This window comes from Carassius auratus, unplaced genomic scaffold (assembly GCF_003368295.1).
Source record: "Carassius auratus strain Wakin unplaced genomic scaffold, ASM336829v1 scaf_tig00216124, whole genome shotgun sequence".
In the NCBI taxonomy this organism is placed as follows: Eukaryota; Metazoa; Chordata; class Actinopteri; order Cypriniformes; family Cyprinidae; genus Carassius; species Carassius auratus.
In genome coordinates, this window is record NW_020528422.1 from 52,335 (window position 1) to 69,265 (window position 16,931).

General features: G+C 37.0%; 1 long non-coding RNA gene across 1 annotated transcript; it reads left to right on the forward strand.

Moving 5' to 3' along the window:
• The first annotated feature begins 11,326 nt into the window (after positions 1–11,326).
• On the forward strand, positions 11,327–16,622 carry LOC113097156 (uncharacterized). Its single transcript, XR_003288788.1, has 3 exons — positions 11,327–11,340; positions 13,911–13,915; positions 16,474–16,622. It is a non-coding gene; the product is annotated as an uncharacterized LOC113097156 (long non-coding RNA).
• Positions 16,623–16,931: the final 309 nt, after the last annotated feature.

Here is a 16,931-nt window from a genome sequence, read left to right on the forward strand (position 1 = left end):
TTCTCTCTGTTGGTGAAATGATGGGGTTGCATGACGTTGTTCCTGAGAGGTGTGTAAAGGGTGGGTTTTCTATTTTGGCCGCAGTGCTACAAGTCCGAGGCTATTGGCCCCATCTGGCACATTTAAAGCACTGGCTCACACTGCCCCGACAGTGGAAAAGTGGCTATTGATGGCTTCATACGGTTGATGAGGGTTGAATACTTAGGGGTGAGAAACAAAGAAAGGTGATCAGACTATCCCAGATGGGGGAAGGGGGTCACAGTGTGAGGCTCCATCAATGTATGTGTAAACATGATCCAAAGTTGATGATGATCCTCTAGTGTGGAAGGAAACATGTTGATAGAATTTGGGGAGCATTGTCTTTAAGTTTGAGTGATTAAAATCACCTACGACAATAAAAGCAGCCTCCAGGGGTGAGCAGTCTGTTGTTTACTAATGGCCGCATGCAGTTCGTTCATAGCAAGCTTGGCATTTGCATCCGGTGGAATATAGGCTGCAGTTATAATGGTATAAGTGAACTCCCATGGTAGATGAAAAAGGTCTACACTTAACCATGAAAAACTCTAGGTTAGCTGAGCAGTGTCTCCCAACAACGACAGTGTCCGTACACCAAGATTTGTTAACATAAATACACAATCCACTGTCTTTGGTCTTGCTGGAGTCATCTGCTGTCCTATCTGCCTGAAGCGTGTAGCGTCTGGCTAGCTCAATAGCATCACTGTGTAGGCATGTTTCTGTGAAAACCATGACATTGTAATCCAAAAATCTCTTACTGTGGGTGATGTGAAGTCATAACTCATCCATTTTGTTCTCCAATGACCGCAAAACATGTAAATGTTATAATGACGGCAGATTTTAAGTCATGGTTACTTGATATTTTAAGTTTGGTCAAGACATTTACTAATTTTGCAAATCAATTTAAGACAAGCAAACTTTTCCCTTCATTTTCATTTTTTCGCTTTCATTTTTTTCTACCGTATATTTTTACAGAGAGAAGAAGAGAGCAGAAAAAAATCCTTGCTGTTGAGTAGATCTGGCCTTTGAGTGGAAGAAGTGAGTCCAGACGCATTATATCCTCACTCTGGACAGAAAATGCCAATGGCTTGCGGCTAATGGCATAATGCCAGGATATTTTTGACAGTCTGCCACCCAAACCTGCTCAGTCTTATGATTCCACCTGGTCATTCACACCATCACAAAAATCAATGACACCTTGACATTTTTATTGTGTCATCGTTCACACACAAATTCAACTCAGGAAGATAAAAATGGTCAAGAAACTCAAAGTTTCCAAGTAGGCCTCCATTAAACCCCCCAAAATCTGAGTTACTTACTATAACTATTAAACCTTGGGAATGGAAACCTTCAAAAAGATAGTTAACCCAAAAATGCAAGCATTTTTGTCTATACATTTGAAGTCAAACTTTTTGGTTGCCAACAATCTTCAAAATATCTTGTTCTGTTCCACAGAAGAAAGATTTTGTCCCAGATCTTGAGCAACATGAGTATTTTTATTTTTTTGTGGATCAACTATCCCTTTAAAAAGCTGCCAGAACACCTCTAAATCCATTGTGTCTAAAGCTTTCAGCTGTTTCATATCTCAAATCATAAGTGAGAAGAACGTAACTTCCAGCCGTAACTGAAAATTACAGAGTAAAAAGATTTCAAAATACCACCACTATAAAAAAAGTCTAAGCAGGAAAACGGTTTCCTGATTACCACAGTAACTGCGCCGGACTAGCATTTCCACTAATATGACATAAGCAGGTGATACAACACTTATCTCCTTAGACAAATTCCCATTCTGCCACAACAGCTCACCGGAGGATGGAGCAATAATGGAAAAATTTAAATCAGGTGTGTTTAGAACCAGTTAAGCGCTTTTATCAAAGCCAAAGTGGACTAGAGCATTTCTGACCACCTTTATTGTGATGTGGTCCTGCGTTGTTCCCCTAAATCGATTTCCATTCTGCAATGGATTGTCACCGGATGGAGCAGAGAGGGTCTGGGCGGGGTGTTTAATGGCAGTTATGTTTATAAAAATCTGTAGAGTTGCAAGGTGAGCACTTTGCTTCATGGAGCATTAACAGTGATGGGTGTGAGTCGGTGAATAATTCATAATACAAACCACAGACAAAATGGGTACACAGTGGACACACACACACACACACATGCAGACTGGTTTAGTTAAACTTCATCATCTTTACATCCAATTAAACAAAGAACATTACTGGACATGCAACATTACACAAATGTAATCTTTTATTACCCCGTCATAAATGTAATAGCAGTTATATGTGCTTGACTAGCGCTAATTAAGGACCTGATGAGGGAATGTACAGAGTATTCTAGGCAATAAATCTTCAAAGATAGTAAAAAAAAAAAAAGAAAAAAGAAAGAAAGAGAGTGATGCATCAGCAGAGAAATAATATTTCTAACAACTATTATTCTTGTCTATTTCTGTGCATTCAGTATTACTGTAATTTCATACAGTGTCTGCATGGACTCATATAATTCACTTACCCTCTCTGCCACTCATTCAATGTCCTCTTTCATTTATTTGCTTATTTATCTATTTTAAGCAACTCAAATTAGCATCTCTCCTATTCAACTATAACTCATGTTCAGCTGTGACACCTCAAAACACCCTAATTGAAATTAGTTCATTAAATTGTTATAATACTGTGCTCTCAAATGCAGCATGAGACGTCACTCAGTAGAGTCCTTATGAGTCAGAGACTTTTGCTCTGTTCCAAAATTTTCTGCGCTGCCTTCGAAGGCAGTATTTTAAGGCTCAATAAGCATACTGCAGACACGAGGGCTGGTTCAAAAGGTTGACAGCATAATTATGCAGTCTCCTAAAATACCTTGTTTTTGCCAAATTCTAGGTCAGCATTGCATGTATCCTTCACGAAGAAGGCAATCCCAGCATGTAGAGTGAGTGAAAAAAAAAAAACAGACAAAGTGACTACTGTTCAAAAGTTGGTAGGCTTGGAAGAATTATTGGTAACACTTTAGTTTAGAGACCAATTCTCACTACTAGTTGCTTATTAGCCTACTATTAACATATTGGCTGTTTATTAGTACTAATAAAGCACATATTCTTCATGACCCTACTCTGCATCCCTATTCCTAATCAATACCTTAACTTTACTACCTTACTAACTATTAATAAGAAGCAAACTGGGAGTTTATTGAGGCAAAAATCATAGTTAATACTTAACATTAAGAATTGGACCCCAAACTAAAGTGTGAGTGAATTATTTAATGTTTTTGAAAGAAGTCTCTCAACAAGCATGGATTTATTTGAGCACAGTGAAAACAGTATTGTTGTGGAATATTATTACCATTTAAAAATAAGATGTGTTTTAATATATTGACTTGAATGTGATTTATTTCTGTGAATTTCCAGCATGATTACTCCAGGCTTCACTGCCATGTGATTCTTCAGAAATCATTCTAATATGCTGATTTGATGCTGAGACTTTTCTTAGTATTATCAATCTTTAAAACATTTGTTCTGCATGCTTCATATTTTTATGAGAACTTTTATGCATGCCTTTTCAAAAGAACAGCAGTACTGCGTGATTAGCTTAGGAACATGACATCAATCGTTAGTTGATAGAAAATGAAATGAGAAATACTCATAAAAATGAGCATGAACACTGAAAATTACTGATAAGATTAGTGTACCCGTGTTTAGTGTAAAAATTTACCAAATTAACTAATTGCTGTGCATTTAGTGCTTCCCTTACAAAAAAAAAAAAAATGTTTTTTACAGAAAAAAGGAAAAAACCTGGTTACTATAGTTAAACCAGGTTAACCATTGCCACACTAACCATCGTTCAACCATGGTGGTCAATATGCCAAAACCCATGGTTACTACATTTTTACTATAATAAAACCATGTAAATGGCATATTATCATTACAGCTTTAGCCAGTGGTAACGTAAAAACATTACAACCGTGACATCACATGCCCTCAATAGAAGATTAATGGCCCATCTTGCATATTCTCTTCTACAGACACTCACACTTTTCTCACTTTCTCTCTCTCTCTGTGCCTCTGATGGGTTATAAAATGGTCTATCCTGTCACAGCAACATCAGCCCCCTCATCTGCCCTTTCTCTACCTGTCTCCATCTCTTCCTCTCCATATTTATGTGCAAAAGACACTTCACACCCCCTCGGGTATGTTTCTGTCCCAACTGTCAATCAAGGTGTCTTGCTGCCGTAGCAACAGGAGATGACCCTGACTTAGGCTCATCAATCACCTTGTTTAGGCATCAATTGTTATCTTAATCAAAACCCCTTCTCACATACACCTTTGTTTTCACATGAATTAGTTTGCTCTAAAATATTTCATTTTAACCCCCCCCCACCACCACCACCACCACCAGATTTTTTTTTTTTTATTAAATGATATAAATCTGTGAACATTTGATGTTGACTCTCTAATTGAGATTTTTCCTTCATTCATCTTTTTTTTATATTAAAATAAAGCCCTTATTAAATTCTAAAGTAGACAATTGCATAAATAATGAAAATCATAGTCATAATTATGTCAAAATTTACTTATCCATTCTGAATTTTTTTTTTCATAGTTCACAACACTGAATCCCACTGACTTTCATTGTATGAACAAAAGAATAACATCAACATCAACAGAATCTCAATATTTTCTTCTTTTGTATTACACTGAAAAAAAAAAATTATAATAAACTTAAAAACAACATAATGAGTGAGTGACGTGACATTCAGCCAAGTATGGTGAACCATACTCAGATTTTATGCTCTGCATTTAACCCATCCAAAGTGCACACACACACACACACCACAGTGAACACACACACACACCTGGAGCAGTGGGCAGCCATTTATGCTGCAGCGCACAGGAGCAGTTGGGGGTTAGGTGCCTTGCTCAAGGGCACCTCAGTTTTGGTATTGCCGGCCCAAAACTCGAACCCACAACCCTAGGGTTCGGAGTCAAACTCTCAAACCACTAGGCCACAACTTCCCTGCAAATGATGCATTTGCAAATAAGCAAATTATGACAATGATATTTGAACTCTCAAATTTTATAATTTATAACTCAGTCAGAGCCGTCTTTTAATGAAAAAAAGAATATATATATATATATATATATATATAGCGCTTTGTGTTTTGCATCCTGCTTCTGTCTCCCATTACAGATCCAAGCTGTGAGTGTTAGAGGAAGAGGTTGAATAAAAGGAAATTAAGCATGAAAGCCCAAGAGTCCATAACAAACCTAGCACAGGCATTTGAAGAGACACCACATGCATCTCTGATGAGTTGCTCTTGAGGGTCATGTCGAGTGAAGTTCACTAACTTGTTAAATACTTACTGTTTTTATGAGCCTACCATTCTCTCAAGTGTCAGTTACATATTTACTGGTGAAACCCTCTCCAAACTTCATTAGCTTCTACAGAAGTGTTGTTGAAGTTTTCAAAAATGTTTTTAACTTTCCACATGGCAGTAATGCTTCCAGCATTACAATAAAGACATACTATGTATTACATTGCTGGTAACTAAGTTTTTTTTTATTATTATTATTAATTGTTTTTTTGTAACTGATATAACTTTGAAATTGAAAAAAAAGACCAATTTGAATAAATCAAGTTAATTGGACGTGACAAACTGTAAAGGTGGATATATGCATTTCTTTCTATAAATAATTGTTTATACATAATCTAATCCTAACAAATGACATCATGTTGGAGAATTAAACGTTAAGTGATGTTTAAAATGATGGTGACAAGCATCAGTGTTAATTTCTGCATATACTTAAGTTACATACATTAAATGATAATATGAACAAATTAATAATGAATAATAAAAAGTAATTAAAGTTTTTATTAAGTTCTTTAAGAAAGTTTTAGATTAATAAATGCTGTAAAAAAGTTTAATTTATGATAGCCAAGTCTAAATCTACTACATTTAATGTTTATTGAAAAAGTAATTGCTAATTAAACATAATAACAAATTGAATCAATATCTAAAATTGAATACATATAAACTGAAAAAAAAGCTTAAATGAAAATCAAAAATGTTGCCTTGGCAACTGACTTTAAAAGCTAAGAAATTTTTTACAAATAAAACTGAAATAGTAATTAGTAATTAAGACCATTGTAACAATAAAAACCCCATAACTACAGGAAGGAGGCGGGAACCAGCGGACAATCAATTGCATTTTAATAATTAAAAATAAACACAAAACAGAAATAAAAACCCAGCTCACAACTAAAAGCCCAGGCCTGGTCCTCTCTCGTCCGTCACTGTCGTTGCTACTGTTTTATATCCCTCCATCTCCTCCGTGGGACTCGAGAACGGTGGGTCGAGCAGGTGTCGCTCATTTCCCAAACACTCCACCGGCCTCGCTCCTGTTCCCACGTCTCTCGGCCCCGCCCCACTCGTCACAACCATCTCTTGGTTTACCTGTCCACTGTGAAATCTTACTGGTCAAAAAACAAAAAAAAACAAAACATAAAATCTGACATTCTGTGATCGGCAGCAGATTTACTGGAAACTTCACATCTACTTGTGTAAACACACTGTGGGCCCTATTTTAATGATCTAAATGCAAGATGTAAAGTGCACGGCGCAGGTGCACTCAGGGCATGTCCAAATCCACTTTTGCTATTTTAACGACGGAAAAACGGTTGGTGCGCCCGGGTGCATGGTCTAAACAGGTTGTCCCTTTTCTCTTAATGAGTAATGTTTTTGTTTTTTGGGGCATAACGTGTTATAAACCAATCAGAGTCTCATCTTCCATTCCCTTTAAGAGCCAGTTGCACTCGTGCCATGACGGATTTGCAAAGACTTGTCTCCGAGATGAAACGAAACCGAGATGAAATGAAAATAGATAGGCTAATTCTGATACATGCGATGGCTATCCATTATGACATGTAGGTATTTATATATATATATATATGGTTGCAAATGCATTTGCTAATTAAACAACGTGGCGCTGGATGGGAAAATTCGAACGGCGCTGGACTGAAACTAGTGCGTTGCATTGCGCTGGGTGTATGATAGGGCCCTGTGTTTGTAGAGATCCTGATGCTATATTCATAGTGCCCAGCATTGGGTGGGGGTGGGGGGGATAGTGGGGTTTATGTGGATTGGTTGCTTCAATTCTCAAGGCTTTTGACCAAATCCATGACTTTCTGCTCCTGCAGAGAAATTTCACATGCTCTTCATGGGTCAGTAAATCAGTAAATCAGTAAATCAGACTCTTAGCGTCCATCTTAGATGCATTTACCCACATTCCAACAGGTATAAAACTGATAAATGACCATTTTCTTAAAGTCAAAGGCATTGCACCTGCCCCCGCAGTCTCAGCTGTTTGTGTGCCCTTGGTTCTGTTCAAGGCCACGGGACTTCTGGGAGAGTTACAATATTGTGAGGTCCAGTGCACACACAAACACCCACAAAGATACACAGATGATCTAGCACACACAATCACGAACCAGAAAAGACAGAGATGAAGGATGAAGGTTATTAGCCAGTGACCTTTCATATTCATTGATGACTTTAGGCACTGAGCTGTGAAGTACTTTGGTTAGAAGTGAAAAATTAGCCCACAATGCGAACGTTTGTGTTGCTTAGTGACGTTTTGCTGCAGATTGTTTGCGACTTTGGATTTTCATGTATATTAATAGCAATGTGTTTGCCTCATCTATCACATTAATCTATGAAAATGTTATCTGCATTTACAGGATGCTTTAGTCTCCATGGTAATGAGTATGTGGTTGAAAGCACAGGAGAATTATCAAGCATGAGCAAAAAAATAAAAAATAAATAAAATAAAAATACAAAAACGAGTCAATTTGACCTGCGAGAGAGCACTGGGTGAAGGCAAAACCTCTTCTGAGATTTCTTCAATATTATTGAAACCATACATCAAAGCACAAAATACATCTGCTGAGGAAAGATAAATATTAAAACAAAAAATGTTTGCCTTGTAACCAAATATGTTTATCTCCCTAATGCTGTTCTACACATGCCGTGATATTTAAGTGGTTAACTAACATGTCCTTTAGGATGGCATGAAGCACTTCAGAAGTCTCAGAGGGAGAAGAGATGTTATTTGGGGTGTAAAATCGAAAATTTCAAACCCATTTTCAAGTATTAAGAAAAAAGCTATGAAATGTGAATCGAATCATCTTGATAAAAGTCTTAACCAAACCAATTCCATTTAAAATGACAGGTGATAAGCAACTGGCAGACAATATATAATGTGCTCACATTAAACTATTTGATGTCTAGCAGCTCTGGTCAGATTTGAATTAATAACTACAGCATCAAGACTCCTGGGATGAGGATTCCGGAAGCATGGAAAAAACTAATTCACGGGATATGAATGTAATGCATCACACAATCTTTGATGAATGAACACAATCTTGCTTAAAACCATCCAGTCAAGCAATAATTCCCATTGAAATAGACGTTTATATCTATTTGCGTTCATGTGCAATATTAATCATAACTGCATCCATATTTTCAGGTAATATTTGCCCTATATGATCCCAAGTGAATAAGTGAGAATACAAGCCTGAGAAAAATCTCATTACGCCCATTGTGGAGGCATGGCGCTGCGTCTCTGGAGAGATGCATACAAGCACAGATTTAGGCAATTCTTCTGTGCAATAATGCGGAGGGTGGAAAACAGTATTCAGCATTCTTGAGACGCCTGTGCCTGGTGCTGTCCTGTGCTTTTCACCTTTAATAAATACAGTCAGTGTGCACCACCGCACACAGCCCGGGCCTAAACCTCTCTAGCACCCGTCCAAGGAAAACTGTGGTCTGTGGTCTCTTCCATTATAGGCTACAGAAATGCTGGTTATTTCATGCCAGTCACTGCTTCTCTGTACTGTTGCACATGATCGATAGAATTCCAGCTGCAGAACCACCAATAAATCCTGAAGCTGATAGTTTGAGACAAAAACTTTCATACTAGAAAAGTGAGTTCGGATCCAAAAGAACAATACAAAAACTTCCTTTTTGTATTTTTGGTTTCATCAGCAGACTCACTATGGTCTTTGTGTTATTCTGAGCAGCATGATAACGGTAAGTCAAACCTTTTCGCATTTAAGCTTTTAAAGTAACTATACAAAAAGTCAAATCACTGACATTGTAGAAAAAAAAGATTAATGCTGCGTTCTAGTAGGGATTACTGGGAAGACATTCAAATCTCCAAATCCAATTTTTGGGGGGATTTCAACACAGTGTTACGTATGATTTTCAGATGCAATCACTGACAGCGTAAAAGCAAACTCCAAAGTGCTGAGTTGTCAACACTGTGGAGTAAACAAACAAGCAAACAAACAAAACATCAGCTGTTATTTTTGCAATCGCTGATTCATAGTGCAAGTTCTCCGATTAGTTCAGTCCTCTCAGGTTGATTACATTGAGTGTTTTCCCAAAGACAGAGAAGAGATGCTTTATACATGAGTCTGCATTTGAAATCAGATTTAATAAATGACAGTCAATGAGAGAATAAGCTGTGATTGAAGTTGGGTGATAAACAAAATATTTCATTAAATTTGAAATGATTTTTAAATGACTTTATAAAATTAAGCTACATCAAGAATATATCATCGATATTTCTAACTGAAAAAAAACAAAAAAACATTTATCCATAGTTAAGGGCTTAATAGACAATAGACTTTTAGCTATTTCACAACTATGAACGATGAACCATGATTTGGTATTTGAAACACTGTGAAAAATGTAATAAACATTATACAATTAAACAACCTTTTCAACTGATAATAGTAAGAATTTGGAGCAGCATTATATAAATCAGCATATTAGAGTGATTTATGATCATGTGAAGACTGTAGTAATGGCAGAAAATTCAGCTTTGCATTATAGGAATGTTTTAAAATATAATAAAATATATAAAAAATATATATATAATTTTTATAATAGTACAGTTTTCCTTTATTTATTTTTTATTAAATAAATGCAGCCTTGGTGAAAAAAAAAAAAAAAATCATTGACAATTTTATTCAGAACTGATGCATTTCTATATGAGAGTGATTTTTAAGGATCGCAAATTAAATATTGGAGTAATGGTCGCAGATATGTCACCCCGTCCTAGCTGTGATATCAGTTTAAATAGATCCATTTGATTATTTGAGTGAGAGATCGTATAAACTAAACCAAAACTCAAGTCTATATCTATGCCACTTTTAATTCATCAGCCCACAGCGAGGCAGAAGCAGGAGTCAGAGAGACAGAGTAACCTTTCTGAGAATAATTAGTGCATGGAACAGTGTGCAGTGACACATGGTGACATATCAAAGACAGACCGAAAGAAGAGAACATGGCGTCTTGATGCTCTGGCAGCAGGCAGCAGGGATCTCATTTGTGAGCATATGTTATGATGATGCAGGAGGAAGATGCTAAAATCCCTGATCCAAAAACCTGACGGGAACCATGTGCTTCCCTACCCGTGCCTAGCCGGCAATCAAAAACAGACAAACAGCCACTCTCAGCATTTCTACTGTACCTCAGAGATAATATTAGATTGAAAATGCAGTGGGAGAAAGAATGAGACGAAAGGAGGCTTGAATTCAAATGTGCGATGAAAATGAGCAGAATAACGAAACTGATGAAACGGCAACTTCTTCTGTGATAAACACACACACTCACAAGTGCACACAAACACTTTTCATAAAGTCAGCATGACAGGTTTCTTTAAAGGCATCCTGAGAAACATCCTGCAAAGCTGTGTGGTCAACAGACCAGAGATCTGTGGCTTCTGGATGTGGAGAACACCTTTACTTTAAAACACCTGACCTTTAATCTAAGTAGGCATGTAGTTTCAACTTCTTGATGATCTCCCTATGGCACGTAAAATCAAGGATGTACATCATGACTTTTTTTATAGCAGCAAAGTTTCCAACACTGACCTTGTCTTCCATTGCTTAAAAAAATAAAACCCAAATAAATAGTGCCTATCCAGATTCATGTCATTTACTGAGCCAGTTATGCATGTGCCAGAATTGCATTTCAATCCACTAGTTGTGTCACTAGTGAGAATCACACACTTAAACTGTCAGGCTTCTCTTCACCTTATAACACCTAGTGGTCCTACAATATATCACACACATACACTGGACTGAAGAGAAATGCTCTTTGAGAGGAGGACTGACCCGAGCGGGGACTTCTGTGATTATAAAGTGCTTTGGAGTGTCTAGAGTGGAAAAGACCTTTAATTGATATCTTTTGGAACACAGACCAGCTGTGCTACAGCCTCAGATGGAGAGGAAAAAAGACCTTTCTGTGCCTTTGGTTCCATATTTCCTCTCTGTTCACTCCTGCTTCAACACAGCTCCTTCTTTTCTTCCATTGGTGCTTTCCTCTGCTGTCTTTCCTTTTGATTTCAAAATGGCATTTTTGTGAAATCGTGCTGTTGGTTTGGGTGGACTGGCAAAGGAGCTATTTTTTTAAAGGACAAAGCAAAATTCATTTTACCATGATACACTCCTTTTAATTTGACTGAAATAGTTTTACGATGAATTACAATCTACTCTCTATTCATCATGATTTCTTTCCAACAGCATAATGCATTTCAGTGTTGTCTTTGCGTTGTGCTATTGCACTGAATTATAACATTTTTACGCACTACTGTCCTGCACACTGTTGCATTGTTTCGAACAGAACAGCATAATGTTGTTCATCCATACTCAGAGCATAGTGCATTGTCTCTCCCCTCACTCTGAAACATATCTTTACTGTGAGGCCTTTCTCTGTGTATTTGAACTGCATTTTGGGGTTTGGTCCTGCTGGGGTATTTATAACTAACGTATTGTATGCATTATAAAGAAGTCAGTTTGGTCAGAAAGAAATGCAAATGTAAACGTCTTCGAAAAAAAGACCAGGCGTGAAAAAATGTAACAACTTGACAAGTTTATGGACAGTGCACTTGCATAAGCCAAAGGTTTTCCTCTGCAGATGGGAAGGTTAGCTAATTGAAACTTTACAGAGTCCATGGGGGAAATACAATTTAATGTAACAACAAACATGCAGAGAGGCATGCGGGTTAGATTAATCTATTCTCATGTCTTTAATTACAAGGGTGGAATGATGATCAGCAGGTGTTTTACAAAGAAAGGCAGGAATTAAACACGTCTCTGTAGAGTCATACAAAGATTATAATGAATATTTTGATTAGGCCGTGGAAGCTTTCATTTCATTAATGCTTGTACAAATAATACTATAGCAGATGTGAGTTTGTTTTGTTATTAAGAAGGATAGATAGACAGAGATAGACAGAAGAGTGGATGGATTTAAAAAATGCATCTCTCTGAAGCCTTGAGGATATTCCATGATCTCAGTTTGACAGCGTCCAGCCCCCATTGACAGCTAACCTTCATCATCATCAGGGGCTGCACGCTGGGCAGGCCGAGGACAATATTCATTCTATCATAGTAAAGGAAGAAATATAGGGAGAAAATGGCCTTCAGGGCATCATGTCAGACAGACAGAGACCGAAAGAAGGCTACGGCCTGAAATTGAAAGAGGGATTATCTGAATAATGATATTAAAATAGAATATGATTCATAAAATGCATAAAAATGAGCTGAGAGGAAGACCTGCCTCAGCATTCTATCAGGCAGGGTATTTGAGTATATGAGTTGCCCTGTATTTTTAAGGGGTGTTTATGTATGAATGCATCCTTCTTATGCATGCCGCACGAGGCTGTGCACCATATAAGCCACCAGGACAAGAGCAGCCTTCTCTTCCATCAAGATTAGCCAGCCTGTGAAATATTAATACAGAAAATGAGAAACTGTATTAGGGCTAAAAAGGATCTAAGCAGAATGAATCATCAATAATACAGCAGCCCTCCTTAGTTTGTCAGAGTCAAAGACTCGCTGGGGTTTGACTAGCGAGAGCTTTGTACTGTCAGAGCCCCAGCCTGGCCCTGTGTCACAGGAAAATCTCCTAAGCCCTTACATCTGCTTTTTTTTTTTTTTTTTTTTTTTAACTGTGATGACATGCTAAAAATGCTAAGCCTCTCGTCTGAGATGACTGGGTGCATGTGAATTGTAAATTTGACGTTTCAGGCCTCAGTTTGATGCTAAAGGTTTGGTGTGCAGCTTCTCTTGGTTTTTGTTCCCTCACTTTCTGTCTCTCTGCTTGTTCTTCTTTGTCTTTTACTTCACATCTTCTGCCACTGTCTTGCTTTCATATTTAATTAAGTCTCACCTCCTCTCATTCCTGTTTTCGTCTCTAGTCTGAACTAGCCTAATTAATTTATTGTTCTTCGGTCTAAGTGGATGTTATAATGGTCTGTCAAAAGCCAAAGTCAAAAGCTCTTTAATTTATATCTATTGATTAATAGGATGAAATTTCCACTCGTGTCACTGACTGAAAAGGTCTGCTTCAAATCTTATGTCTCACATCTATTGTGCAGTGGCAGTGAGTGAACAGGGAAAAGAAAGAATGAAACAATGTGTTATTCATAATTAATGAATTGTATTATAAGCCTATATATACATTACCAGTGAAAAGTTTGGGATCAGAACAATTTTTTATGTTTTTACAGGAGTTTCTTATGCTCATCAAGGCTGTGTTTATTTGATCAAAAATACAGTAAAAAAACATTTTATTGTGAAATATTATGATCCTGTGATGCAAAGCTGAATTTTCAGCATCATTACTCGAGTCTTCAGTGTCACACAATCCTTCTGAAATCATTCTAATATGCTGATTTATTATCAGTGCTGGAAACGGTTGTGCTGCTTAATATATATATATTTTTTTGGAATGTGATTTTTTTTCAGAATTCTTTGATGACTAAAAAGTAAAAAAAACAAAAAAGCATTTATTTAAAATATTAATATTTTCTAACAATATACACTACAGTTGAAAAGTGTGTGTATGTGTGTGTGTGTGTGTGTGTAAATATGCAAAAAAAATCAACATTTGCACTGAAGCTAAGTTTAAGTGATTTGCTGAAAGAGACATCAAAAACAAGTTGATTATTGCATCACAGTGACATCTAAAAACTGTTTAAATGGTTTAATATACAAGAGTGTTGTTCTGTGAATGTGCTGGAGAGAGTTACTACATTAACATTTCCTTATGAGAGTGCTGAATGACTGAAAAACCAGCACAAATCTTTTTAATTTGCACTTTATGTGATCTGTTTGGCTCACATAAGTATCACTGAGTCACATTTTAAAATAAACCATAACATCAGTCAGAGCTTCCAAATCCAAAATATCAAAGCACTATAATAATAACTGGTCTCTGATGTCAGTCCCAGAACAGAATTAGAGCTTCATTTACACATGCACCACTCATTTACATCATTAAACAACATCTATCACTCTGCATGTATTTTTTAATTTTTTTTATCTTCTAACCTTTCACAATGCCTGTTGGTTGTATGCGTATCTGTTTCTTTGAAACAGTGCTTGATACCCATCATATTTGAATGGCTTTGTGTTCAAATGGGAATTGGGCCATTGATTCATGAATGCATGGTTCATCTTTGATAAATGATAAGAATCCACATTTGTGAGGACAGAACCTAATCCAGCCAACTGCACAAATCAGACACTTTAGATATATGAAAGACCAGTCAACCATTTAGTAATGATATTGACACAAAACTTGTCTCATAAGAATTTGTTCCTAAATCAGACTATATAAGTCACCCAGTACGGTGTGGAATCACTAACAAGAACAGACCGAAAAGAGGCATTTATTAGTGAATTGGACTATACTGTTCTGTGTTTTTTATTAACTAAAAAGTTCATAAGAATAATTTGTTTATTAATCAAAATACACTGATAACACTGTACGTTTTTAGAATCACCTAAAAGTATTGGGCTGTAAGAACCATTCGTTCAGGAATGCGACCACACCAGGTCGCCCTGTATTGTCTTATAAGGGTCATTTGTTAGTGAAATGCACAACACTGATCATGGTTGCACACAAAAGAAAACATAAGAGTGCAACTAGTGTACTGTAGTTTGATTCTTGAATGAATGATTCTCATGATCCATTCTTTTAAAGTGAATCTAAAACACAGTTGGTGTTGTTGGACTTACAGATTACCTCTTATGAAGTGCCTTTTTCCAGACTTGTTTTTGACTCTCATAAGAGCCATTTGTTTGTCCATCAAATTACACTGATCATAATATATGTTTTAGATTCACTGAAAAGAGCTGGGTCATAAGCATCATTCATTGTATTGGCTGCACTCTTACGTTCAGGTTATGTATAATATACTGTTTTGATCAAACTTTTGTGTATCTTAGTACAAGAGTGAACTGATATCCATTTCCTAAAACTAATATTTGACTAAATAAATAATATATGAACCTCGCTCCCTTTTTATGGCTTTTTTGCATCTATCTAACATATTAAAATCAGGTAATCATGCCGCATACAGTGCCAGATTCACACTAAGCACAACCATTTATAAGTGGGTTATGTAGGTGCAGAACCAATTTGAGACCTGCATGAAGGTGCATGTTCTCCTGACACGTATTTGCCTTGATCACGGACAGAAGTGCTCCAGAGTGCTAGTGGCTGTATTTGTTAGGGCACTTAAGACAAGTGCCCTTTGGCCAAGGGCAGTTCACTCAAAAGAAGTGAATTCTCCCAGCTGGAAGTTAACCCAGATGAAGCTTGCAGGCATGGAACTAGCTAAGCTCAGAGGCCGCTCATGAACCCCTAACTCCTCCATGATTTAGCAGGTCATTTATGTGCTGCTCTGGCTGTTAATTGGCTCTTAATTAGAGCCAGATCCCCATTGAAACTATTTATTTACTAGTGTGTGTGTGTGTGTGTGTGTGTGTGTGTGCGCGCACGTGTGTGCAAGTGTAAGTCCAGAGGGAGTAATGCAGTTACAAGCAACAGCTAACTGTCCTTCACACGATTTTGTCATTACCACTCTCAGGGAGGCATGTCCCTCATAAAAGCTAGAAGAGCTCGAGGGAAATTGTATGCCATTACCTTAGATGTTTGTGTGTATGTGTGTGTAAATGTCATCTGACATGAATGTGTGTGGCTTTACATCTAAACGCATATACAACCAGGGTATAGTATATTTTATGTGCGTTAAAAAGCGTTTCACTGCACAATACTGTACAATTTTATTTCAGAAACCTGTGGATTAAATACATTAAGGTGATATTATTCTCTTCCTGCAGTAATGGTATTCTCTGCAGGTCTCCTGAGTCCACCTATGTGGTGACTTCCATCAACCACTTTTTCCTTATTGACCTTAAAAAGGCAAAAAGGTAGAGGGTAGAAAAAAAACAGTTGATGCGAAGAACAGATAAACCATAACGACACTCCAAAAGCCTGTTCCTGCAATCAAAGACTGAGAACAATCAGCGTCAAAGGTTTTGATTGCAGGGGTGTGAAAGCTCACTGTGTCAGAATATCAATCAGTTGTTAGGAAATGTAATTCCACTTAAGTCTTTAACCTCTTGAGACCCTGTGGCCTCATATGAGGACATTATATTTTTGTGAATTTCTCTGAGTCTGTTCATGCCACAGTTTTAGATCTGGATGTCCTGTACAGAGCACATTCAGGGCTTTTCAGAGATACCAAATGATTGGATGTTTCACATGACCACTCCCTCTCCTTGGTCATCAAAATGTCTGAAATTAATTTAGTGACACTCTTATAGAAATATGATAATATTTCTATAATATATTGTAGTTATCATTTAAATCTGTCTAATTTTTAAATTCTGTGTCATAAATCAACATCTCAGAAATATGTTATGGGGTTTCAAATCAAAATATGACTTTCCGTTACTAAACAGGACATTGATTTCATACATGTCCTCAGATGAGGACACCGGGACTAAACGCATGCTTATTACGCATTTTTGGAGACATAACAAATGAATAGAGAAAGAAATTATATT